Source organism: Microcebus murinus, chromosome X (assembly GCF_040939455.1).
Source record: "Microcebus murinus isolate Inina chromosome X, M.murinus_Inina_mat1.0, whole genome shotgun sequence".
Taxonomy (NCBI): Eukaryota; Metazoa; Chordata; class Mammalia; order Primates; family Cheirogaleidae; genus Microcebus; species Microcebus murinus.
Window position 1 is genome coordinate 10,080,632 of NC_134136.1, and position 25,960 is coordinate 10,106,591.

At 36.5% G+C, this 25,960-nt stretch overlaps 1 protein-coding gene across 3 annotated transcripts in view; it reads left to right on the forward strand.

Annotated features, from left to right (window-relative positions):
- The first annotated feature begins 9,119 nt into the window (after positions 1–9,119).
- The window catches only part of GPR174 (G protein-coupled receptor 174), a 72,035-nt gene continuing 55,194 nt past the window's right edge, over positions 9,120–25,960 (forward strand). For 2 of the 3 annotated variants that reach the window (XR_012915989.1, XM_012755357.2), the window contains exons 1-2: positions 9,120–9,514; positions 22,931–23,024. The gene's annotated coding sequence lies outside the window, so the exon portion shown is untranslated. Of the gene's footprint in view, positions 9,515–22,930; positions 23,029–25,960 lie in introns of all 3 variants that reach the window. The other variant, XM_075999418.1, reaches the window with a different exon arrangement.

Sequence of the window (25,960 nt, forward strand, 5' to 3'; positions counted from 1 at the left end):
ACTCTTAGTTCCCTCAAACTCCTGATAGAGTCAGTGCTCCACAAGGACGTGCAGAAGCATAGATAATTCCTAAAACAAAAGGGATTTCTATTTGAGGATTGCAGACATGGCTTTAGGATATTTTAACTTTTTGAATATTTATCTTGTTAATCCCATTTGGCTTAAGCTAAAATTCCAGAGTTTTCTATCAGAACCATTCACTATGAAGGTAGAGTAGATGTTTTAAGAGTGTCCTAAAGAGGTCTCAACAAGCTAATTTTAATTTTAAATTGTTCCTTGAATGGTTGTCTTATACTCCCACTAATCCCAGCACCCTTCCCATGCTGCAATGTAAAAGAGTTGACCAATCTTAGCTCCCGTAGGAAATGTTCTATGTTTGGTCCCCCAAAACTCATTCCAACCTCTTTCTAGGTTGTCTGTCTGTACTGTTAAGTCTGGAAAAGTAAAATCTATATTACATGCACATACACACACACATGCATATATTTTATTTATTTATTCATATTCATTCCTTTATTTATTTATTTATTGCAGCTGATATACAGGCATGTGACTCAGTCTTGGTCAAGTGGATAAATCTTTATGATACTTGGAAGTGAAGGAAAGTAATATGAGGCTGGAGTCATACAGGAAGGTTGGATCTTCTAGAAAGAAATATGACTGAGGCATCTGATTCTCATAGAGAATCTGGGCAAAATGTCACATCCAGTCCCTAATGTCATAAGCATTGAGTAGTAGATGGTGACCATACTAATGTTCCTGTTAGAATACTCCCATAGTATGATTGGGCATTGCTCTTGGCTAAATTGTCACTGTCTGTGTGGCATCTAAGCTTCGTTCTTCATCTCTCCTGGAGATTCAGTGATTTATATAATAATCTTTAATTAATCTCTTTCTGTCTAAATTAAGTTGAGTCAATTTTAGAGTGTCTATAAATAAAAACCTAAACTATGCAGCTACAACCCTTTACCTCATCCACAGTGGCTAGAGCCATTTGAAAATACATTAGCTGAATGATTTAGAGCTCATAAGACTTCCTTGCACTAATTTAAAAAGTCCTTTTTGTATCTAGTCTACACTGTCCCTGGACTTGAGTACACCTAATGAGATCAGATCATTTCCACACATATTAAATATGGGAAAGACTAAAATGCATATTATTAATATTTAGAGAGATAAGGTGGTGAAAGAAGAGACTGTTTGGGGCACTGTAAATAACACTGAACTTAAGGTTAGAGATTGGGTTCCAGTTTTGGCTTTTCTACTTCCAAGCTATGAGAACATGAGCAAGTCCCTTTCCTTCTCTGGACCGTAGTCACCTTAACTGAAAAATGAGATTAGTGATTTTTAACCTTTTTTGGGTCATAGACTATTAAGAAGGTCATGATAGGTATGGAACCTTCTTCTAATAAAATACACATGCAGAGTCACACAGACACATATGCACACACATACACACTCAAAAATATTTGTACAATTTCAAAAATTGTTTAAGCTAGAGAACTTATGCTTTAAAATTACATCAAATATCATGGCTACAGACCAGGTTGTCTTTTGCTTTTTACCATCTTGCCTTTACTCAGATTGGAAAATACCCACATTGCTACCAAAAGTTTGGCACTTGTCCTCTAGGCCACATCAGAAGAAGGAGGACTATATCACCGTTGTTTCTTAGAGCTGAATAGTACTCCATGGTATACATATACCACATTTTATTAATCCATTCTTGGATTGATGGGCACTTGGGCTGTTTCCATAGCCTTGCGATTATGAATTGTGCTGCTATAAACATTCGAGTGCAGGTGTCTTTTTTGAAGAGTGTCACTGGATCATTTGGGTAGATGCCCAGCAATGGGATTGCTGGATCAAATGGTATATTCACTTGTATCGCTTTAAGGTATCTCCATATTGCTTTCCACAGAGGTTGAACTAGTTTGCAGTTCCACCAGCAGTGTAGGAGTGTTCCTCTCTCTCCACAACCACGCCAGCATTTGTTATTTGGAGACTTTTTGATAAAGGCCATTCTCACTGGAGTTAAGTGATATCTCATTGTAGTTTTGATTTGCATTTCCCTGATGATTAGGGATGGTGAGCATTTTTTCATATGTTTGTTGGCCATTCTTCTGTCTTCTTTAGAAAAGTTTCTGTTCATGTCCTTTGCCCACTTTTTAATAGGGTTATTTGATTTTTTCTTGCTGATTTTCGTGAGTTCTAAGTATATTCTAGTTATCAGTCCTTTATCGGATGCATAGGATGCAAAAATTTTCTCCCATTCTGTAGGTTGTCTGTTTACTTTCATGACTGTTTCTTTGGCTGTGCAGAAGCTTTGTAGTTTCATCATGTCCCATTTATTTATTTTTGTTGCTGCTTTGATTGCCTCTGGGGATTTCTTCATAAACTCTTTGCCTAGGCCGATGTCTAGGAGAGTGTTTCCAACATTTTCCTCTAGAATTCTAATGGTTTCATACCTGAGATTTAAGTCTGTTATCCAGCGTGAGTTGATTTTTGTGAGAGGTGAAAGGTGTGGGTCCTGTTTTAATCTTCTACAAGTGGCTATCCAGTTTTCCCAGCACCATTTATTGAAGAGGGATTCTTTTCCCCAGCGTATGTTTTTGTCTGCTTTGTCAAAGATGAGATGGCTATATGAGGATGGTTTTATATCAGGATTCTCACATCTGTTCCACTGGTCAATAATCCTATTTTTGTGCCAATACCAGATTGTTTTAATTACTACAGCTTTGTAGTATAGTTTGATATCTGGCATATTAATGCCTCCCAATTTGTTTTTGTTGCCTAGAATTGCTCTTGATATTCGGGGTCTTCTTTGGTTCCATACAAAGCGTAAAATTATTTTTTCTATATCTGTGAAGAATGCTGATGGGATTTTAATAGGTATTGCATTGAATCTGTAGATCAGTTTGGGTAGTATAGACATTTTAATGATGTTGAGTCTGCCGATCCACGAGCATGGAATGGATTTCCATCTGTTTACATCCTCTGCTATTTCCTTCCTCAGTGTTTCATAGTTCTCCCTGTAGAGGTCTTTTAGCACATCTTATATTTTCATGGTTAGAGCTGGAACCCATACTACTAAGTGAAGTATCCCAAGAATGGAAAAACAAGCACCAGATATATTCTCCAGCAAACTGGTATTAACTGAGTAGCATCTAAGTGGACACACAGGTGCTACAGTAATAGGGTATTGGGGAGGTGGGAGGGGGGAGGGGGGCGGGTATATACATACATAATGAGTGAGATGTGCACCATCTGGGGGATGGTCATGATGGAGACTCAGACTTTTGGGGGGAGGGGGGGAAATGGGCATTTATTGAAACCTTAAAATCTGTACCCCCATAATATGCCAAAATAAAAAAAAAAAAAAAAGAAGAAGAAGGAGGACAAGTGGTTTGAGCAGAAGGAAAGGAAGGTTTATTAATTTTATGGGAAATGAATAACAGGCAGACTGTCATCTTAAAAGAACCATTTTCCTATCTATAAGTAGAAATACAGAGCTTGTAAAGGTAAGGTTTTCAGCTTTGAGCTATTGCTGTTTAACTGTAGTTGATGGTTCTGATCCATCAAATCTCCTGGGAAGAAAATCTCATGATCTCTCCCCAGACAATTCTATTGAGCCATCTCTTGTGGTACAAGAACACTCCCCTGCCTTCTGATTACTGCTGTCTAGCAGGGATGCAGGTTTTAGTTCCCAGAAAGGGTGAGGGGGTTTTAAAGAAACAGCTTGTAAAACATTTTATCCTTATTCAGGCTGTTCCCTCTGTTATAGCATTAGCCTGTATCCAACACACTGAGCACCCACAGTGACTCTCAGAAGGAAATAGCAAGGAAAATTAAAAGACAAGGGTAAGAGAGACCATTTCTCAAAATAATTTCCACTGAGCTCACCCTGATTAATTATGCTATAGTGGACAAGATTTCTACCTCTCTTGTCTTCAATTTCATCACCTGTAAAATAAGGAAGTAGGACAGATCAGCGGTTTGTAACCATTTGGGGGATTACTATCTGAAAACACTCACACTGGGCCCTTCCTGCCAGGTTGCACTTCCTGATAGCAGACAGTCAAAGGTGCCAATGTTCATTAGTTTAGTGACTCTTAACATTTTCTTGGACCCTTTAAGAATCTGATTAAAACTATGAAACTTCTCCCAAGAAAAATGCACTTAAGAATGCACACAGAAAATTTTATAAGTGCTTTCAGGGATTCTAGGGCCTTCTGAAGCCCATGCATCACCCAATAGGAAAATCTCACACTCAGGAAGATGTCTAAATACTCTTTTACTTCCAACACTCCATGAATCTCTGATGTGATCAGCAGGTTTTACCCAAGGCAAGATTATGTGGTAAATACTTCTCCATACTATTCCCATTCCTCTTCAGGATTCCTTTCCTGTTAATTTCTGTGAAATTGCCAGGGGTTCTACTGAGAGTAGATTTGCCTAATAAACTTACACTGATAAGGAATTTGAGGTAAACATTTACCCATCCCAACAGAGTTTGCAAAAAGGGACACAGAATAGGAAGAACCAAAAAGAGCACATCTGAAATACTGGCTTTTCAAACTTATGGGAGGTATGTGAGTGGCCTTGGGAGGGTAGTATAACACTTGCATGGAGTATTATATTCTGTGGGACAGGTGACCTTCTAATCTGTCTAGAATAAGAGTGTTTCTTTTTCTGTAGGTCCTTGTCCACATGTGCATACATGAATATTGGCTGTATAAAGTGACTTTTGTGGGCTTCAGCTGCATCTTCTATCACCAAGGGTCTAGCACAGTAGATATCTTAACTAACTGCTTATTGCTAATTATAAGAACTTAAAATTAATAACAATAAAACCACCCCAGCATAGTTGTAGATCCAAACATCATCCCTTTGCTCTATTCCCTTGAGTACTACTTTTGACTGGCAAATTGAATGCTCATTTGCACTTAAGCTGTGATTTTTAGTATAATGCATCTGGAAATTTTTTCAACAAAAAAATTAGGATCCTTTCAGGCCCCAAATTTGCCCTAACACATGATAACACCATTATTTCTTATTTTGGACACTGTGTTCTGTACCATTTATTTTTTCCTTTATTTTGTGGATAAAGATTGGGCATTCGATTAACAAATTAAACTTTATTACATTGGTTTTGCAAATAAGCATGGTCTTGAGTAAACTGACACTTTGCATTTGGCCACTGGGGAACTCATCTGGGATAGAAACAACTCTTCACCCATTCCTCTCCACTTTCCCCTTAGACTCAGTGTATTTCTGTACAGTGAATTCTCTTTTACCACCCTCTTCCATAATCCATTCAGAGACTTTCCCCCAAGGAAAACAAAACATACAGGTCTCAGACAGAACTGAAAACTTTGGCAAGGAAGGAAGGAGTTGAGTAGGTGTGTACCTTGTAAATGCATGAAATTGTGGTACTAAGTGATGTTTGCAGTCCATTTTAGGACTCTATGGAAATTTCCAAAATATAGGATCTCCCTAATGCCACCTCCCTAATAGCTTCATCATCCTAAGACTGTGGGGATTTTTCCCTCAGCCTTATGCATCTTCTAAATCTGCATCATTGTCTGTTAATTTATAATGATTAACAGAATTGAGTTGCAATATTATACTTTACTAATAGGTACCACTATAGCCTGAGAATCAGCAGTGGTATTCTTTGGCTCGAAATCTTAATTTCAAAGCTCCAATCCATCTTCAGCATTTCTTGACTATCAAAGCTGTGTAACTTGAAGAAAATTACTTTACAACTCTGAGCATGTTTTTTCAACTACAAAATTGGGAGAAAATAGTACCTAAACTATAGGATTGTTTTGATGAGTAAATATCATGGTGAATGTAAAACACATTCATGTAAAATACAGTGCCTGGTATATTGCCAGCTTTCAGGCCATAAAATACTTTCCCCATCCAGAAAAAGAATTATTTCACTAAACAAGGAATAAGTGTAATTATTACTTTAACTGGTAACTCCCACCCAAAAATAATTTGGACAACCTATTTTTAAAAATGTGTCTCCATCTTTTAATTTCAGCACTCTGATATTTTATTGATGATGATGTGTTAATTCTGTGCAGTTCTATGGCAAGGCATAAAGCACTTTGCAGATCATAGAGTGCTAAACAAATTCTAGTCACAATTAAATCACTACTAATAAAGGTATAAAATATAGAAAATTCTTGGAAGGAGAGAATCCCTGGTATTTAAAATCACAGGCCTGATGCTATAAATATGTTTAGGAAAACTACTACATTAATTATAATCTCTGGTATAACATGTACTATTTTATGTGCATAATGACAAAGAAGCTAAGTTGAAATTTAGTAATTTTAGAATCATGAGGTAAACATTAATTAGATGATAATGAGCACATTTATTATAAAGAAAATTCTTCGAACTAATAATAAAAGCTCAAATCTTTCCTTTGTCTCTGCTTTAATATATTGTGCATTTCAGAATTACACTATAGGAAAAGAATAAGAGAGTGTTCTGGGTCTCTATTCTTAATTTGAGTGAGCTTGACCTTTTTCTCTTTAAAGTAGATCTAAGTGAGTCAAAATGTCTACTCCTTTTACATATAAAAGCAGAGCCACAGAGATTAACTTTTGAGTCTATTTGATATTTGACCTTTTCTCTGTAACTAAACAAGATAAAACCTTGCTACAGATCATGTAACTGCAAATAAATCACCCATTTCATAGATGCCATGAAGCATCGCCAGATGTAAATGACTTTGGTTAGGACATTGTCTTAAAGAGTCAAGAAACCCTGTTTCAAGTCCCAGCTTTAGCATTAATTAACTATGAGGTTTGAACTGGGTTTCTTCTTTCTTACTTTCTTCATCTTTAAAATGAAAGCTTAGACTAAATCATTGCTCTTCAGCTCTGATATGCTATTATTGGACCAATTTGGAGTGGAATTTAAGAGGTTCCTATAGGGGCATTTTTTTGGTTCTAATCAGGCTAACGTTTCTTGATCTAAATAGAAAAGATAAGTGCAGTGTAGCTCAGGAAATTTCACCACCGGGTGCTTTTTATTTCAAAATACATGAAGTTTGACTTGTGTGAGTTTTATCTTAGAAACCAGGCTGAAAATTTGAAATATATGTGTTCTATATAAGGAGACTGTTATGCCTGCATCCAAAGCTTAATGTGTGAAAACAGGCCTGAGGAAAATGAGGATACCAAGAGGTTAGCCTGTACCAAGCAGCAAGATAAATAGGTTTTAAGAAATCCAAATAATATCTTTCTGTTCTTTACTTATTAAAATCCTGCCATTCTTAATAGGCCCAGTTCAAACCCTCCTCCTGGAAGACTTCCCTGACTTATATATTGAGATTCCATCCCTTACTCCAGCCCTCTAGGATCCCTGACTTCCTCTCTGAAATCTTCCAGCACTAGATAGGACATTCTTAGGCCCTTATCACATGCATGTTGCATTATGTTTGAGGCAATTGCATAATATCTTATCTGCTTAACTAGATTCTAAAAAGATGCTGGGAGGTAGTACCTTTCCTTTACCATCAGTCCTCTCCCACTCTTTGTCCTTCATTCTCCCCTCCCCAGCTGTATTTGATCTCCTGCTCTGCATTAAGCAGTTATTCAATAGATGTTTGCTGACTGGATCTAGGGCTGTGTGAGGACAGAGAGCATCACAATAAACTCTAAACACACCAAAAGCAAGTAGTAAAATTATTTAAGCAAACAAACATAGTATTACCCATATCATCTGCCAGACATCAGAGTATAGAATAAAATAACAATGTAGGGGCAATGTGTTCTTGTCTGTTGTCAGTATACTTGGCCTAATGCAAATTTAAATTAATTTATCCTGTTTCCCCTTACATTTTTCCATATTTGCTCAAAACCATTCTCACTATAGTTAGCCCAGGACAAAATCATTAAAGTTTGTTTTTGGCAGTTCAGTGTTCTCATCCTGGGATCCCTTCAGTTTTCATCTATATCCTGTTCCCACCATTTACTCCTACCTACCTTTACAGTTCAGTATGTTTCTGGGACCAACAGGATTTTAAAATCAAGACTTCAGGAAGAAGATAATGCCTACCTTCAAAGCACTAGTGCTTCAGGCAAAGTAGAGGAGGTATTCTGAGGCAGAGAGCCCTCCAGGTACTCCTTGTAATATACCCACATAGGCATGTCCTGGCGTGAGGCTGGACCTGCACTAACGTATTTCTTTCTCCCGTGGCTCATGTGAAAACTCCACTTCCTCTGATCTAGAGTTACCACTCAAATCTTGGGGATTGTCTCCAGCTGCTTCCTGTTTATCTTACTGTGGGAGTGGGGGTGGGGGTGTTAGATGTCTAATACACTGGGGCACTGAGCTCTGGGGCTCCAGGGTTCCAGGGCTCAGTGTCTCCTTGGAGCACCATCTTCAAAAGCCTGTGGCTATGAGTCTGGGCTATAGGAAACCAGCCTCTTTTCATATAATCCTCCCTAACTACTAGGAGGAAATGGAATTTCCCTTTACTTCCTGGTCATAAGACTCCTGAGGGCAATGGGGAGTGGGTGGCCAGGAAGTGGAAGGTGGGTTATAGCTCCAAATTTCCCTTAAGGAGTGGAGTATTTATTTCAATGTCAGGATTTCAGAGGTTTGTGTATTTACAAACACCCTAGGCAAAAGTCATCCCCACCCTGACCTCTCCTATTGGGAGCTACCTGGGGAACATCCTTAAACAGAGAAATGTCTGCTTTGGTACCTGAACACTACTGAGAAGCTGTGAGAAAGGATTTTACTAAAGATTGCAGTGGTACACTATCTGTGGAATGGTCCAGAGGGCACCTAGTTTCAGCAAAGGGCTCCATAAACAAATAGGCTGTGTGCTATCATAAAGTCAAAGCTGAGTGCAACCACAGAATTGGAAGACAATGCACTGTGGCCCTATAAATAAAAAAGAGAGTTTGTTTTACTAAGTGTAAAGCTTTGCAGGCTCCATGTACAGCCTGTAGCATAGCCTTGCATCATTAATCAGAGAGAGAGAGAGAGAGAGAGAGAGAGAGAGAGAGAGAGAGAGAGAAAGCAAGAGAGAGAGAGAGAGAGCAAGCGAGCATGCTGCCCCCTGGAAAACGGAAATGTTCAGTGTGCTCAGAGTGGCTTGCATATTTCACTCTGACATCTTACTACCATGTTTTCCACCATGGTAGTGGTTAGGTATTCCTGAAAAATTTATTTCTTTTTTCTTTCCTTTGGATTTCATCATTTTTCTTTTGGCTTTCTTTTATTTTGTTTTCTTTTTATTTTTTCCTTCTTTCCTCTCTCCCTCCTTACCTCTTACCTTCCTTTTTATCTTCCTTCTTTCATTTATTTTTTCTTTCTCCTTTTTAAGTATTTTTTTTTTATGGTAGTGGAGGAGAATTGGATTGGTTGCTCTCAGAACAGGGAGTCTAAATTGATACACAGATCAGTAGCGTCCTTGCTGGAGTGGCTGTCGCATGAATTCTTTGGAGATCTCTGGAGAAAACAGAAAGAAACTGAAACGGTAGGCTTCAATTTTTTTAAATGCATAATTATCTCTCATCTGTGCTTTTTACCTTTGTTATCTGGAATTGGACTTTTCACATTAGGTTCTGGATAACCTGTCAGATTTATGGGTAATTATGAACATAATCAACCTGGACTGTCCTCACATGTCATTTCCTTGGTATTTGCACAAACAAAAATAATTCTATGGTTGGTTGCCTGAAGTGGGAGGGGGGAAGGTAACTTTGAACTTGGGGGATATGTAAGTTTGACATAGAGAGATTTTTTGAATAATGTATTTAGCTCAATTGATATTGAATAAAATAGCCCCATGAACATTTATAATTTAACCTATTCTGTATTAAGTAGAGTTACTTACATAAAAGTGCAGGATGATTTTTATCTATTTCTGCTATAATTGTTAGGGGATGATATTTTTATCTGCTGAGTGATTAAAATGGTTAACTTTGTACCCTTTAAAATCTGCTATGATTTTAAAAAATGAGAGCTGTAATATCTCAGGACCTTAACCAACATTAATGCATGTTCTTATCAGCTTGTATAAGTTACTTATTGTCACAGTAAAAGTGAATTTTTGTAATTAATGGTAGCTGTAAAGATTCTACTTTCAAAGAAAGCAGTCAGAAAAAAACACAAAACATGTTTTTAATGACAAAGAGGGGAAATAAGAAAGATAACAGGCACAGTTGCTCTGTCTCTTATAGATAAGTTCCACCTGTCAGAGTAAGTAAACAGTACATTAAAAAATCAACAACAGATAAAATGATTTTGGATTAAATTTACATTTTTGGATACTCATAATTGACTTATTTTGACAAAATGTAAGTGAAATTGTTTTCTGCTTTGCATCTTGTTTCTCTTTTGTGCTCAAAGAGAAAATATTTAGGAAGGTGCTTTCTAATTTTAACCCAAACGACAAGGCTATCAATGGCATATAACTGCTAGAAGCTGCATTCAGAGATGAAAAGAAAGAAAATGATGGATTTCCATTTGATACAGTGGTAGGAATGAGGCGAGATGTGGTTTATGCTAATATAGCTGTTGTTGCAAATGAAAGTGATGCTTCTGAGTCACACTCATCCACTTATTTTCCAAAGACTATACCAAATAAACCCATTTCAATTTTAAAATCCCAGATATCACCTTGTTATATGATAAACATTAGTAATAGTCAAGCCACTGACTACTGCATCCTTTTCAGGATTCACATACCACCAATTACTGTCCTACTCCTTCCTCTGCTGTCAATAGTGGTGTCCACATACTTTATTTTATATTGCTATAATCTTTCCAGGGAGAAAATAGCTATCATTTTATTCAATAAGCAGAACTATATATTTTAGAGAGTTTTGGGTCATTCAGCAAGGAGTATTTCTTTCCTCTAGCTGCTGTAAATCTCAGGTATGGAGGCAAAAGCATCAATCTCACAGAGGGATTGAAGTTCTTCAGCCCAGGCAAAGATTCTATCAGCCACACTGGCAAATATTTGGATCACATAAAAGCCATACTTCAAGAAGTTTGTGTCCAACGGAGGATATATTTTTAATTACAGAAAGCGCTTTGCACTTGTTAGCACATGTACTGCTCTGCCTTGCTATATGTTTATAGTAATGTTTCTGTGAGACAGGAATCACCTGGTGTATCTATTCTGTTAGGGCCAGTGTAATATGGTGCTGAATACTGTAAAGGTGAGTAAACACAAAGTGGGGCATTTGCAGTTTCAAAAAGCCCACTCAATTTTACCTGAAGACCCTTAGGAATGAATGAACTCAATTATCCTCTTTTGTACTAGGTAACTGAAATGAAGAGGACAAAGAAGCATACCTTTTGCCTTCCTCTCATAGACTCTTTTGGCACCAATCAGATACCCAGAACCAGAAAGGAAATATAACTCCTTTTTCTGACACCCGTGCAATCCTGAGAGGAGGTCCCACAGATGGTTCCATTTCCCTAGCCCATTAAAGTGGCCTCCCCAAAACCTTCTTGTATGCCATAGGTCTCAAGAATGAGTTTCCAGATTCCTAGTCAGAGAATAAGAACTTACCAGAAACAGATTCAGACCCTCTCATTCACAGGAGCAATGGCAAACATCTGATACATTTTTATGCTTTGGGAAGTAAAGTAGATTGACAATTTACATTATACAATTGGAAAAACTGAGGTTCAGAGAGTTGAAGTTGAGGTGACTGGGCCAAATACCTCTGTGAGTCTGTGACAAAGAAAAGGCTGGAAGCCAGGTCTCTTGATACCTCGTCCAATGCTTGGTTCACTTCTCCCTGCTGCCTAACAAGGCTTGTGGATTAAGAGACATGCATTATTCATTGTAAAATATTAAAAGATGTCATTTTGAAATCACTCAAGAACCTCTCAATACCAGGGCATACTTTAGGCTTCTCCCAAGGGCCCTGATACTGGAGCAGAACTTGATTTTCTGGGCTTTACCACTGTTTCCTTGCAAGAATAAGAAAGAATTATTTCTACTGTGCCTATTGAAAGAATCCCCAAATCCAAATCAATACTAAGTGCTGTAATATGAGATTAACACATCCCTTGTGCCATGTATTGGATACTTTATATGCTATATTGAATGTCAGGGCAATAATTTGATCAATGTATAAAACCAGTCCTTAGGTCTAGGAGATTATAGATTTGAGAAGAGAGTCAAGATTTCAGGGTATCTGCCTGACAAAAGCAGGCATATGTGGCTGATCAGCTAAGGATAGTATATGAGGAAGCTAAATAAGGACAGTAATTGGTGGTATGTGAATCCTGAAGAGGATGCAGTAGTCAGTGGCTTGACTATTACTAATGTTTATCATATAACAAGATGATATCTGGGATTTGAAAATTGAAGTGGGTTTATTTGGTATAGTCTTTGGAAAACAAGAGGATGAGTGTGACTCAGAAGCATCGCTTTCATTTGCAGCAACAGCTATATTAGCATAAACCAGGAATCAAGATGCAGGCAGAGTTCCTGACAAATAATCAGAAGTGTAAGATTTTAGCCAAAATTAAGTCTGCATAGATGCTGGAAACTTGGGTATGGGTCAGGAACTTCACCAACTGTAACAATCGAGTCAGGAAGCCAAAATATAAATAAAATATTGCCAGGATCAATTATGTGGGTCATGTAGAAGCATGACTTGTGCCCAGAGCAGGAGCCAGGGCTGCCAATGCAGGCTCAGTTGCATCTCAGACACCATAATTACTATCTCACTGAGGACCTAAAATGTATTCAAATGTCTGCCAACAAGTCAAAAGCCCCTCAACTGCTATCTTACTTCCTGGCAATATATTTGTTTCTTCCAAAAGCTTTTGCTCAATATTATACTACTCATGGCAGACAATAACAAGGTTTTTTTCTACATTTTCAACAACATATGAAGGGCTTTAACATTAGTATAATTACAATTACTTAGCTAAATTTGTTTAGCTTTAGTTGGCAGATCATATTCAAGTGTTTCTTATAAGCTAATCACATTACGAGATATTATAAAAAAATGACTTATTTTTATATGACAAAATAATTCTTACAACTTAATTATAGGATAATGGTGGTGAAATTATTTATTGTTTAGAGTATTTGATCTTTTATAGATGATACTTGTGACCTATAAGTTAGTTCTTTAAAATTAAAAGTATGTTATCACTAGTGTCTACTCTATTTGAAGTGTTAGACCAAATGGTGTGCTGAAAATTAAATAATATGTACATGATAGATGGATTTATTATTTATCAGAAGTGCTTTTACAATTAAATATTGTCACTAAAATAGATTATGAGAATAAAAAGCACACAGAAAGGATTTTTAAAAATTTATATTTTATTTTTAGCTACTACTTCCTGGCCCTTATTAATTTTTATACCAAAAGTCTTCTTTAATGTTCTAGAAATATATTTCTTCGATTTTTTCTCCCTACATTCCCATGATAATAGCATCCTGCTTCTGTATTATTGGGTCCAGTTTTGATTCAGATCTGTTTATATCTTTTTTCCCCTTAATTCTAACATCTTCTAAGTTTGAAGGTACCAGCAGACTTCTCTATTTTCTAAGAAAGTTAGGGTTAACATTAAGTAGTACTGATTTTTTAATACTTCATAAAACTACTTCAATCTAATAAAGGAAAGTTTAGTCACTTGACCTAGCATTAGTCTCTCTGAGGAAGAACCACTGAAAGTAGAAGTATCTAGTTTTGTTATCAAAAGCAGGCATAGCCTATATCAAGGGATCTGGTACAGTACTGCCTTTCCCTCTGATAGTCTATGACTTCCAAAAAGCTTATCAGGATTAAAAAGAAAAACCTACCTTGATAAAGAAGAGTATGACTAGACAGACTAGACTGTAAAGTGGCCAGTATAGATAGCCAATCCAGATTAATTAGGATAAGTAGATTTGGAGTCCAAGTTATCCTGAATGGGTGATTATATATTGGATTTGAGGATACCTGGATTTGCTCTAGCCATCTTGATGAAAGGTCTTTTTTTGTCATGGAGAATAGAGTAAACTTCCCTCAATTTTGGACCATGAAATTTGATTAAGCAAAACACTATGAGGACATTTTGCAGTCTGCAGAGAGAACAGGGCTGTTTTTCAAAATACGGAGCATGGCCTGGATCATATTTGATGTAGAATTACTTGTTAATAACTGTCCTGGTTCTAAGTTACAGTTGTAAGAATTGCACATTGAGAAATGTCATCTGTGTGTCTATTTGTGTCTTTAGGGAAAAATCACTTAGGAAATTTAAAACTGTCTGACCTGTGAGAATCATTAAATTTGAAAATCCCTGTGAAATAGTCCAATAGGAAAATTATATTAAGGTTGATCACCATAGGTTATAAGTACTCTCTGACTGAGATTTGGACCAAACATATATGGCCAGAGTAAAACTCTAGGCTAAATCGATATCTGGAGAATATAGGCATGATGATTGATCATGCTGGCTCTTCCTCAAATGTTGTGGGACCTCTGTTATGTGGGCTGCTTGAGTACACTGGATATAGATGCAGTCTTTTCCCTACCCTTTTCATTTAGTGATGTACCTCAGAATGTATGGCAAATATTTTAAACACATAATAAAAACGAAAATTGATGGTTAATTACCCTAATATACTCCCCTCTAGAGACCATATGATGTTGATTTAAATTTTTTAAGTTTAATCTAGTTAACATTTACATGTATTAACCTACTTGTCACACTGAGTAAAGGAATATGAAACACTTCTAAGGTGGTGATCAGTTCATTATATTTTTCTGTAAAATTTCAGCACATTAATTAAAAAGATAGAATTGATCTATTTTCATATCTAAAAATTTGTTTTCAAAGTAAAGTTTTAATTTCACATAGCCCTTTTGTAGGTATTGGATTATATTTTAGGTTTGAAAAATTCATTTTGGAATGAAAATTAGATTTTATTTGCTCAGTCTCATTCCTAGGCACACTGACTTCCTTTTGTTCATTGAGAATTTTGAGCCTTTGTCCTTGTTTTATTCCTATAGCTCTGAGAGTTTGGTCTGGTTTCTTGAGCAAAGGGAAAATAATCAGAATTTTCCAATGTGATCTAGAGTTTCGTAGTTACGTTTAGGAGTTCCCAGAGCCACCTCACAACTCTGTATGTGAGCTTCAAAGCAAGGCTAAAGTTAAAGTGCCACCATAAACTAAGGGTCAACATCAGATTCAGACCATCCATAAGCTGTTAATTTTCTTTCTATAGAACTTATGCCTCATTCTAAATCAAGTATCTTCCTAGTAATGACTCCAGAAAAAGCTATTAAATATCTAACAAGCTACAATCTAACAATCTAGGATTTAGCAGGTTTTCGGAGTTTATCTACTAACAGCTCAAACTTTGATTTTGGGTGTTCTCTCATCAAAAATAATAATGATTTTTACTTCTTGTACACTTATGGCACAGTAAGGATTTGGGAAGTTTCCTTACATTTTTTTAACTTGCACAACCATGGGGAACCATTTTATTAACAGTATCTATATAGTTTCTTTTGCCTTTAGTCTTACAGAGAGATGAGAAAAGAGCAAAGCCTACAAGGTTCCTTACATTTTGACAACTATTATTTTCTCCATTATGCAGATAAAGAACCTAATGTTAAAGAAATTAAATAATTTGCCCAAAGTTATATAACTGTCTTGGTTGAGTTTCCTTTTCTTAACACTACTTTATTGAGGCATGGTTGACATACAAAATGCTGTACATATTTAATGTACACAAAATGATGAATTTGGAGATAAGTATACACCAGGGACACCACCACCACAATCTATGCCATAAACCTATCTATCTTGGATGAGTTTCAAACCAGGTTCTATTGGTTGTCAAACCTTTTTCCATTATGCTATGCTGTGTCTATGCAACTAAGCCACAATTCATTATCTTTTCTGTTTCTACTTGAGAATCAAGACAGTTTGTAATAAATGGAGTCAAGATGTACCAATTTCAAAATAGGCTCTTTTTTTTTTGTGGTCGAAGCTGTCATGTTTTATTGTAATTGAAATTATTTCTTTTTTTTTTCAGCATATTATGGGGGTATAAATGTTAAGGTTACATATATTTCCCTTGCCCCTCCTCTCCCCTCGAGTCAGAGATTCAAGAGTGTCCATTCCTCAGTTGGTGCGCATCGCACTCATTATGTATGTATATACCCATCCCCTCCCCCCACCTGCCCGACACCCGATATATGTTATTCCTTTATGTCCACTTATGTGTTGATCATTTAATACCAATTTGCTAGTGAGTATATGTGGTGCTTATTTTTCCATTCTTAGGCTGTTATTTTTTTGGATTTAGGCTAGATAAACCAAGAAATTGGGAGAGGTTGAAAACATATAAGCCATGTAAAATAAGGAATAAAATGAATAAAAATGGGGATTATAAAAAGTATAGATGAAACAGTTTGTCTTCAGACAATATGGTGTGTTTACTATGTTTCCAGTGTATTATGAATAACAATAAGAGGCATATAAGATATAACCTCTGCCCTCACGAAGCTTATTTACTTGAGGAGGATAAACTAGCATATTTTAAATCTGACTATACAAAAGGGATTTAAGAAGAAAGTTTGTGACTTCATGACCTTTTTTTTGCCTTAAACAGAGAATCCCCACCTCCTCTATACTTAAGCTGATGTGGTGTAAAAAAGAAACCATATTAGAGCTTTTGCTTTCTTATCCCTAATCAGATGACATGCCAACATTGAAAAGCAAAGGTTCTGAACTCCATATATAAGGCTCTGTCAAAAATTAGAGCAAAAATGTGGTTTGAGATACAAATTAAAATTAATATAAGAAAAGGGTTCAGAAAAATAAATTGTACATAGAGCTCTCCTAGAGGTCTCATAGAGGTCTGGGAGAATAGATTTATTTATGTGTATACTTGTTTGCTGGCCTCCTAGTGCATCCTACAGTGGCTATAAGGCATTATAATTGGAGGGAAAAGCATGAGATTCTTCATATACAAAATCAGTCACACCAGTCATCAGAAGAGAAGATAGAGCTATTTTTATACTTGTGAGTAAATTTTTTCATTAGAACCAAGGACTTGGAGCCACAGGGTTCCTGTTCCAGGTTCAGAGCACAATCTATGGCTGTGTTACAGATAAAACTAACTGGAATCTAACTGATATGCCTAAGTTTAGGAGCTCAGTGTGGTAACCATCTGATCTAGTCAGTTACAGAACTTTGAGTTTAAAAGAAAAACAAAAACAAAAACATAATAACAAAGTTTTAGTTCAGTCTATCTGCTGATTATGTTGATTCTTCCCCACCATGTTCTCCTACTGTCCACACACTCACATGTGTCTATGTTGCGTATTCAAGAGGAAATAGAGGAAGAACCTTGGGACATCCATTCCTGAACTCAGTTTTAAATCATGCTTTCAGCAGGCACCAGTCACAAATTTGAGCTTCAAGTTATGCTCCTTTGGGTCTGACTAGGAGCATAAACCTGAATAAGGCACTAAGCTTCCCCATTTTACAGTTTCCCTATTTGTGAAAATGTTGCGATTGGGGACACTTCTCTCTCAAGGGTATGGATCACCATGCTGATGTTGAACAGGTATTTTGCATTTCTTTGACCAGAGCTTCTCTGTACAATTTGCAAAATACCATTTGTCATTGGATGGAAATCATACTGGAAACATTGAACTGAACCTGCCTTTCACCTGTCAGATTTCTTTTAGCACACGGCATCATTATGCTTGGTCAAGCTTGCAGCTTGAAATGCTTATAAAGAGCAAAATAGTTATGAAGCCCACAGCTGAGTAAATGAGAAAAAGAAGCATAAGTTTTATGAATAAGTGAAATGACTGCTTTTGGAAATGCCATATAAAATAGTCCAACCACCTTAAGGTCTATCGTGGGTTTGCACCCTAAATAAATGGTAACTTTCTAGAGAACTTAATATTTAACATGCTCAATTTAGTAATTGATTTTACATGTCTCTTTTTTTGTCTGTTGTGTCCCTGTTGCCAGTCTACAAGTTTTCCAGGGCAGGGGCCATGTCTCCTTTCTTTTTATCTTCTTTGACATCTAGCATGGTGACTTGATTTACAATTTATTGCTCATCTAATCACGCTATCTGTTTGTCCTAGCTTGATAGTTTAGCAAACTGTAGCAGCAGGAAAGGGACTAAAGAGGAAAAAGAACATTTGTCCCACTTTAGTCACTTTATTCCAGTCATAAATGCTAGTAGAAAAAAATGAACTCAATGTAAAGAGCATATTTATGTTTATGTATGGAGGAAGGTGGAGTTAAGGAAAGAGATGAAGAAGATACAGGAATAGGTGGTCGTTTCTTTTGCACATAGTTAGGAATATTGGTTTCTGTGCCATTGCAGAAAGAAAACAAGAGGAATACCTGCTTTGGTGATTTTTACACTAGTTTTTGATTTCAAAAACTGACAATCTTTAACAGGATAAAGCTTATATTCAAATGATCTGATTGCAAGAGGGAAAGATAAATATCCATACATATATTAGAGAATGTGTAGTGGGGATTAAGTGTAATGTGGATAAATGAACACAAGGCTTTTGGATTAAAACTTAGGTTCTAGCCCTGGCTCTGCCATTGACTTTATATGTGACTCAGGATGAGTCCCTTAACTTTTGGGGGACCTCAGTTACACTGTCTGTAAAAATTAAAACATCAATAGAGATTGATAGACGATTAACAAAGATGTAATTAAAATTAATAAAGTATAATCTTTATTTTAAATAAAAAGTCAGTTCTGCCAGAAAATGAGTAATAATTATAAAACTCACTGAATCATATCACCATTAAGCTTACCAATGAATATAGTATGCTGACCTAGGTGCTCAGTAAATATGTCCTGACTGAATTGGTTGAATTACTCCATGTGTAGGGTGCTGAGGCTTCAGTGTATGATATGAGGGGTTCAAGCTGCCTTTAACCTTTCTCCTGCTCTTCTATCATGGTACTATGCTCCTTTGGGTCTGGATCTGCAATGATCCACATGAGTTATTTAAAGAAGGCTGCTTGGAAAATGTCTGCATGCTCCCTATAAAGGTACTGGATACTATCATCTCAATCTCTGTTATCAATGCATTGGCTTAAATCCACTTATCAAATATCAGTGGTTTTGAGCTTAAAAGTAGAGAAACTGGCCCTAAGAAATGTTTTGATGGAGAGCAGTCCATGACAGGAACAAGTCTGTGCCAGCTAGAAAAGTCTGCTTAAAACTGTGGGTCTTGAATTGGATTTGGAGTCCAGGCAGTTTAGAGTTGTAGTATGTGCGACTCAGTCAGGTCTGAGGTGATGAAGCACTAGGGAGGAAGAACACAGGGTTTCTTCATATCTTTTTCAATTTTTATCTAGAAATGGGCCTGTATGCCTAATCAAACTTTTTACTAGACTTAGACTGTCAGAATTCAAAGTAACCTTAGGGATAATCTAGTCCAATTCCCTCATTTCACAGATGAAATACTGAAGCTCAGAGATAGAAGTGACATTCCCAAGTTCACACCACTGATTAATGATAAGGCCAAGACTAGAAGCCAAGTGTCCTATGTCTCTGACTAGTGCTGTTTTCCGTATACCCTGTTTTTTCTCAGCTTAAATGACCTGTCTTGAGAGTTTAGAAAGATAGAAAGTAAAACGGAATAGTTTTAATGTATATGGCTGTTCTAGGGGGAAAAAAAAGATGACGATGTGACTCCCAAACCAGAATCTATTTTTGATATCTTGCCAGATTGCTGTCCATAAAATATAATAAATAAAATAATTTTTAACAGGTGCCTAAGAATATTCACCATTTTAATAGAATATGTTTCTAGCCAGCTCGATTTGTCAGGTATTTATAATTAATCTGTAACCCTGTTCAGTAACTGAACTCTGTCCCTGCAGACTATTACTCTAGTTTGTCCTCACGTATCTGCCCCACTCAGTTGGTGCTTGGGCAGTTGTGGTTTTGCCTTCACACACAACAAACTACCAACAAAGACCATAATTTTGTCACTTTGCATCTTCCTGCCAGGGCTTTTTCTCCTAGCCCTCATGACAGACCCCTTTGTATTATGAGGTCTCTGGAAATGCCTTTGGATTACTCATTCTCTTCTCAGGTCTGTTTCTCCCACTTTGTCACCTTCTCTCAAGGACAAAAGAATTTAAAAGTAACTTTAGTCTATTTTATCCCTACTACTATTTTTTAATCATTTTTAAAAACATTTATTGGGAAGTTCCAGTGTGCCTATAACCCTATTTACTAGGTACTAGAGACAAGAAGAAAAGGAATACTTTTTATTAAGCAACTGTTATGTGCCAAGCTGTCTTACTGGCCTTTCCTTAGGACATCTCATGTAATCTTAACAAGGTACCCTTGGAGTAGGCATAATTTAATTATTTATTTTATTCATTTTACAAGAGGAAGAAACTGATGGGATGAGGAGGAGGAGGAGGAGGAGGAGGAGGAGAGAGAGAGAGAGAGAGAGAGAGAGAGAGAGAGAGAGAGAGAGAGAGAAAGCTGGTTCAAGATTCCACAGCTAATACTTGCATTTGAACTCAAGTCTCTTTGAAAGGATTCCCCAAAGACCTGTCAGTCTAGATGAGAAAGGTCTTGTTAAAAGGACTAGCTTAAAGCAAATTTGTATAGGTGGAAGCTATTATACCTTTTGCGTTAGGTCATTAAATAGGAAATGTCTGATTTCAAATCAAAAGTTTAGTTTATTACAGCTCAAACAAGAAGCAGTACAATTTATCAAAGCATGCACCCAAACTATCGACACAGTTTTGTCATGTTAACAGTAGCTTGTTTGTGCCAGCAATGAAGAAGCCTGGAGAGCGAGTGGCAATGAACTTACGAAAGGCTTTTCCCCCAGCTTGTTGAGAATTGAATGTTTTTCCTTGCAAGAAGGAGTCCAAAGCCTGGAAACAGTGGAAGTCAGTTGTTGCAAGGTCTGGTGAATACGGTGGATGACAGAGAGTTTCCAAGTCCAGCTTCTGTTGTTTGAGCAGCATTGTTTGTGCAACATGTAGTTGAGAATTATCTTGCAAGAGATTGGCTTCTCTCTATTGACCAATCTTGGCTGCTTAATCATAAGCATCCTCATCACTGCATCCAACTGGTTGCAGTAGACATACGCTGTAATCTATTGACCAGGTTTCATGAAGCTGTAGTGGATAATACCAGTGCTGGATCACCAAACAGACACCGTTAGCTTTTTTGGATGAATATTAAGTTTTGGTCTGTGTTTGGGCACTTCATCCTGATCCAACCTTTGTGCCAAACACTTGCCTTTGTCAAAAATAATCTATTTTAATCAATAAAAATATGGTGTAGAATTTATAACAATACCGTGTAGAAATGGTTCACCTTTATGTTGTGACAGCAAAGAAAGGCAAGCTTTGAGACAATTTCTCTTCTAACATTCATTTAACTCATGTGGTACCCATCTATGCAGCTTCTTTACCTTGCCCATTTGTTTCAAATGGTCCAATATCGTTGGAATAGTAATGTCAAACCCGGCTGCTAATTCACATGTAGGTTGAGATGGATTCACTTTCACTACAGCTTTCATCTCATCATTATCCACATTGCTCTCAGGTCACCCACGTGGCTCATTTTCAAGATTAAAATCACCAGAACAGAACTTCTCAAACCTTGAACACACTGTGCTGTGTGTTCATTAGCCACATCCTTCCCAAACATTTCATTGATATTTAGAGCTGTCTGTGCTGCATTGATTCCACGATGGAATTCATATTTTAAAATAACATGAATTTTTGACTTATCCATGGTTTCACAAAAATTTCTCAAGAAAAAACTTTGAAAGATAATCACAAGCCAAAGCATGCATTTGAAAGACTGAGGATGTACCTTCACAATAAACATAAAACAAGAAGTGTCACAGTGAAATGTCTGAGACATCAACTGTCAAACTTAGTACTTAATACCCTCATTAAGGGTATTAAGAAAACCGGAGATTTATACTTAATACCCTCTCCTCCCCTTTGTAGACTCCTTTGCCAACATGTATGATGCAATTAGGCTTTTCAGTAAATCCTATTATATTGCCCCACCTATGACTATCCCTAACTATGCTTCATTACTTTTCCCTTTCTACCAGGTAAAATATATCTCTCTTTGTGGTTTATCCCTTCAAATTTCTAAAGTGAAATCTAGCTCACATGACGGATTACAGTTAATAGGATAGTTTGTAAACCCTCCTTTTAGTATGTTCATTTTATCAGAAGATTCCTGGAGACCCAGTTCCCTAAATGATTGAACCTATAATGAGACATTTCAAGCAAGGTGGCAATCTTGGCCAAGAGATCATTAGGTAAAGTGGAGCAGAGGGAGGTGGGGTATGGTTTTTGCTGCCCTTATATAACCTACATAAGAAGCCATCTTCAAGCATTGCAGGGATATATGTAAGGCAGATTTGTGTAGAAATTAATTGTCTCCTACCACCAGCTGTGCTGACAGCCATTAGCCAATCTGGTCTCCCTTCATGTGTATTTACTAATCAATCAAAGTGATGTGGTCCTGAGAACACCTCAGAAAAGATCCCAACTGAGAAAAAGAAAACTTCTACCCTTCAACTGTGTTGTGGGTTTGACTAGATGCTGTGGGATTTTTCCAAGACAGCTCATCATAGTTAAGAGATCCTTGTGACCAGGGAATGAGTTGTGAACCCTGCCACTGACATTCCGACCTTCTCTCACTCTTCCCAAAGATTGCCAGGTCAAAGAGAAGTCAGATGGTAAAGAGATTCCTACATACTATACTTTGCTACCAGTAAGGGCTAAGTGTAATTCTCTCCATGCTCTCCTTTGCTTATGGTGATCCATTTTGGGGACCTCAGCATCCATCTGCTGAAATTTCCCAGCCCTCTGTGAGTGTATTCTCTGTGCTGCACTTGATCATTGATTTTCTATGTTCTTTCAGGCATGAATGAATTAATTGAGCCAGATTTCCTACCGCTTACTAAGGAGACCTTATTGCTCTGATTAAGGAGCTCCACCTGCACTGGAAAAAAACAGTAGGTACTCAAATATGGTCTTGACTTCTATTTTGGCATCCTTCCTAAAAGAATATTTTTCACCCTCTGGGCCCTAGACAGATACTGAGAACCCTCACTAGCTACCTGTTTCATATTTGGTGGTCCTTGTGGTAGATTACCATTTAATGGCCAGGTTCTAACAGTCTAGACATGCAATATTACAGAATATGAAAGGCTGTGGCTTTTGGAGTATTTGATAAAATGTGACATTCTTCTTATTAGTACCCTGACAAGTCCTATTGGAGCCTGAGACAAAGGGAAAATCAATCATCCTGATTCTGTCCTTATTATATTCATATTTTGTTCATCATTATTTGCATTCATTTTGATTTTTAAAAAAATACTTCATTTAAAACATTATTTATCTTCACTACTGAGTTTTTTGGCAACCTCTTAAATTTTGTTTCCAAGGAAAGTTCCTCATTCATCTCACCCTAGTCTTGGCCCTGTTTTTACAGGCTATTTGACCTATTTCTTAGGCTTTAGAGGGGAAACTGAGAAGCCACACATACAATAGTGTAATGTGTGTTTGTGTTTAGGAAGTAGATGCTATTTGCTGAGAAGGAAAATTATAGTAGGTATACATGAATCATTTGAATATCAGGCAAGTGTTGTCTTTTTATTGATTGGTAAGTCTCAGACTGGGGACAGATTTTGAAGATGCAGATTTCAGAGTAGAAAGTGTTTGTTATGTTTGCTTTTGGGCTTCTTTGTCTGGGGCCTGTTCTTAGAAGAAGTGTGTTACCCAAGCACCAGCTTTGACATCTAATCATTGTAAGGGAAAATATCTAGTCCTTAAGCCCAGTTTAAAAATCATGGGCAAAATGATTTCACAAATCACTTAAACATGGGGGGAAAAAGACCCTAACAATGGTAATGTTATAGTATATCTCTAACAAGGTAAGGGTTTTAACAACCAATACAACTGCTGTAGTGCACATACCCTCTGTGTATGAATGTGTGCATTATTAACCCAAGCATTTAATATTAATATAAGAGTTTATATGTATCTGAATGCCACAATGAAGGCACTTCATCCTTTCTTCCTAATTGCACTTTCTCATAAATGGGGAAAGAGCCTCTGCTTTAGAGGGGAAACTGAGAAGCCACACATACAATAGTGTAATGTTTGTTTGTGTTTAGGAAGTAGATGCTATTTGCCCTGACTTGATCCTTTTGACCACTTGATCCTTTTGCCCTGATGTAATCAGGATAAGTACAGTGAAAGATCAATGAGACAGGGAGAAAAAATTAGTCACCTGTCCAAAGCATGTTATGTTTGTTACATTCATGTATTAGTGATTTGTGATTAGTGGAGTACACAAACAGTGCATACTTCTATTGTCAAGAGTAATCATCCATTGGCTCAAATGAAGTACTACAACTCTGTTGGGGATATTAACAGGTGAAATTTCTGGCTGATATTTGCATCCCTGTTAAGATGCAAAATTCAAATTAACTAGGGCAAATTCAAGTGCATTTTTATTTATTAGGAGCCATGAAAATCCCTGATCAAGGTATGACCTTTAGCTTGAGAGACATAGAGAGAGAGAGAAAGCAAGAAAGCGAGACCTAACTGCTACTACTAGCAAACAAACAAAAAACCAAAATGAAACAAACAAAAACAACACGACTTTTATTAATAGATGTGTAAAATATCCATGTAAATTTCCTAAATTATTTCCTCCTGAAGACATTAGCCAGCATTCAGTCTTTGGTCACAGTATTTATGTAAGCATACAATAATTTTACACTATTTGAAATGCCAAGAATCTGTTTATTTTATTTAACATATTTATATAACACTTATTACCGAACTCTCAAAATATTAACTCATTGAATACTCATAGAGGTAGGCATTATTATCATATCACTTAACAGATGAGACAACTGAGACACAGAAATGTTTAAGTAACTTGCCCAGAGTCACAGAACTAGAAAGTAGCAAATCCAGGGTTCAATCCAGGAAGATTGTCTCCAGAGGCCATGCTCTTGCCCACTACAAGTGATGCTTTATTATTTTAAAACTATTTGCATATTTGTAATAATTATATATATACATATAAACACATAGATATATCAGTTTAAGACACAAGGCTATTTAAAACCCAGAAGTAAAATGACAAAATATAAGAACTACAATTGCCCTTAAAAGTTATCTGGCTTAATGTCCTCACTTATATGTGGGAGCTAAAAAATCTGATCACATGAAGGTAGAAAGTAGAAAGACAAAAAACAGAGACTGGGAAGGGTGAGTAAGGGGGAAGTTGGAGGATGAAGAGAAGTGGGTTAAATGGTACAGGTATACAGTTAAATAGAAGGAATAAATTCAATGCTTGATAGTAGAGTAGGGTGACTATAGTTAAACAAAAATATATTGTACTCAAGAGATGAACACCCTAAATACCCTGACTTGATCACTACACATTATATACCTTTAACAAAATTTCACATGTATCCCATAAATTTGTACAAATAAAAAATATCCCAAACTATTTTAGCCTTTGAAAATACTCTATATTTGAGCCTTGTTTATCATCATATATATTTTTAACATGGATATATAATTCTAAATTCTGTTCCACTGGAAGGAATTGGCAAATCATTATGATATTGACATTTTTAGTAATACATTTTTACTTTTACATGTAATTGCTACTAAAGAAAAACTCTTAACCAAGGAATATGAATATTATGTATATTTTTCTAAATTTTGCCTGTTAGTATGGTAGAATTAATGTGTTTTTAAAATGCCTAAATATGTTTTTAAATTATCAATAACTATAATTCTACAGCAATTTTTAAAATAAATTGTTTAAGTTTTTAAATAAAAAAGTTATCTGGCTTAATATACTCATTTCAAAGAAGAAATGGGGATCCAGAGAAATTAAATGACTTGCCCAGGGACACACAGA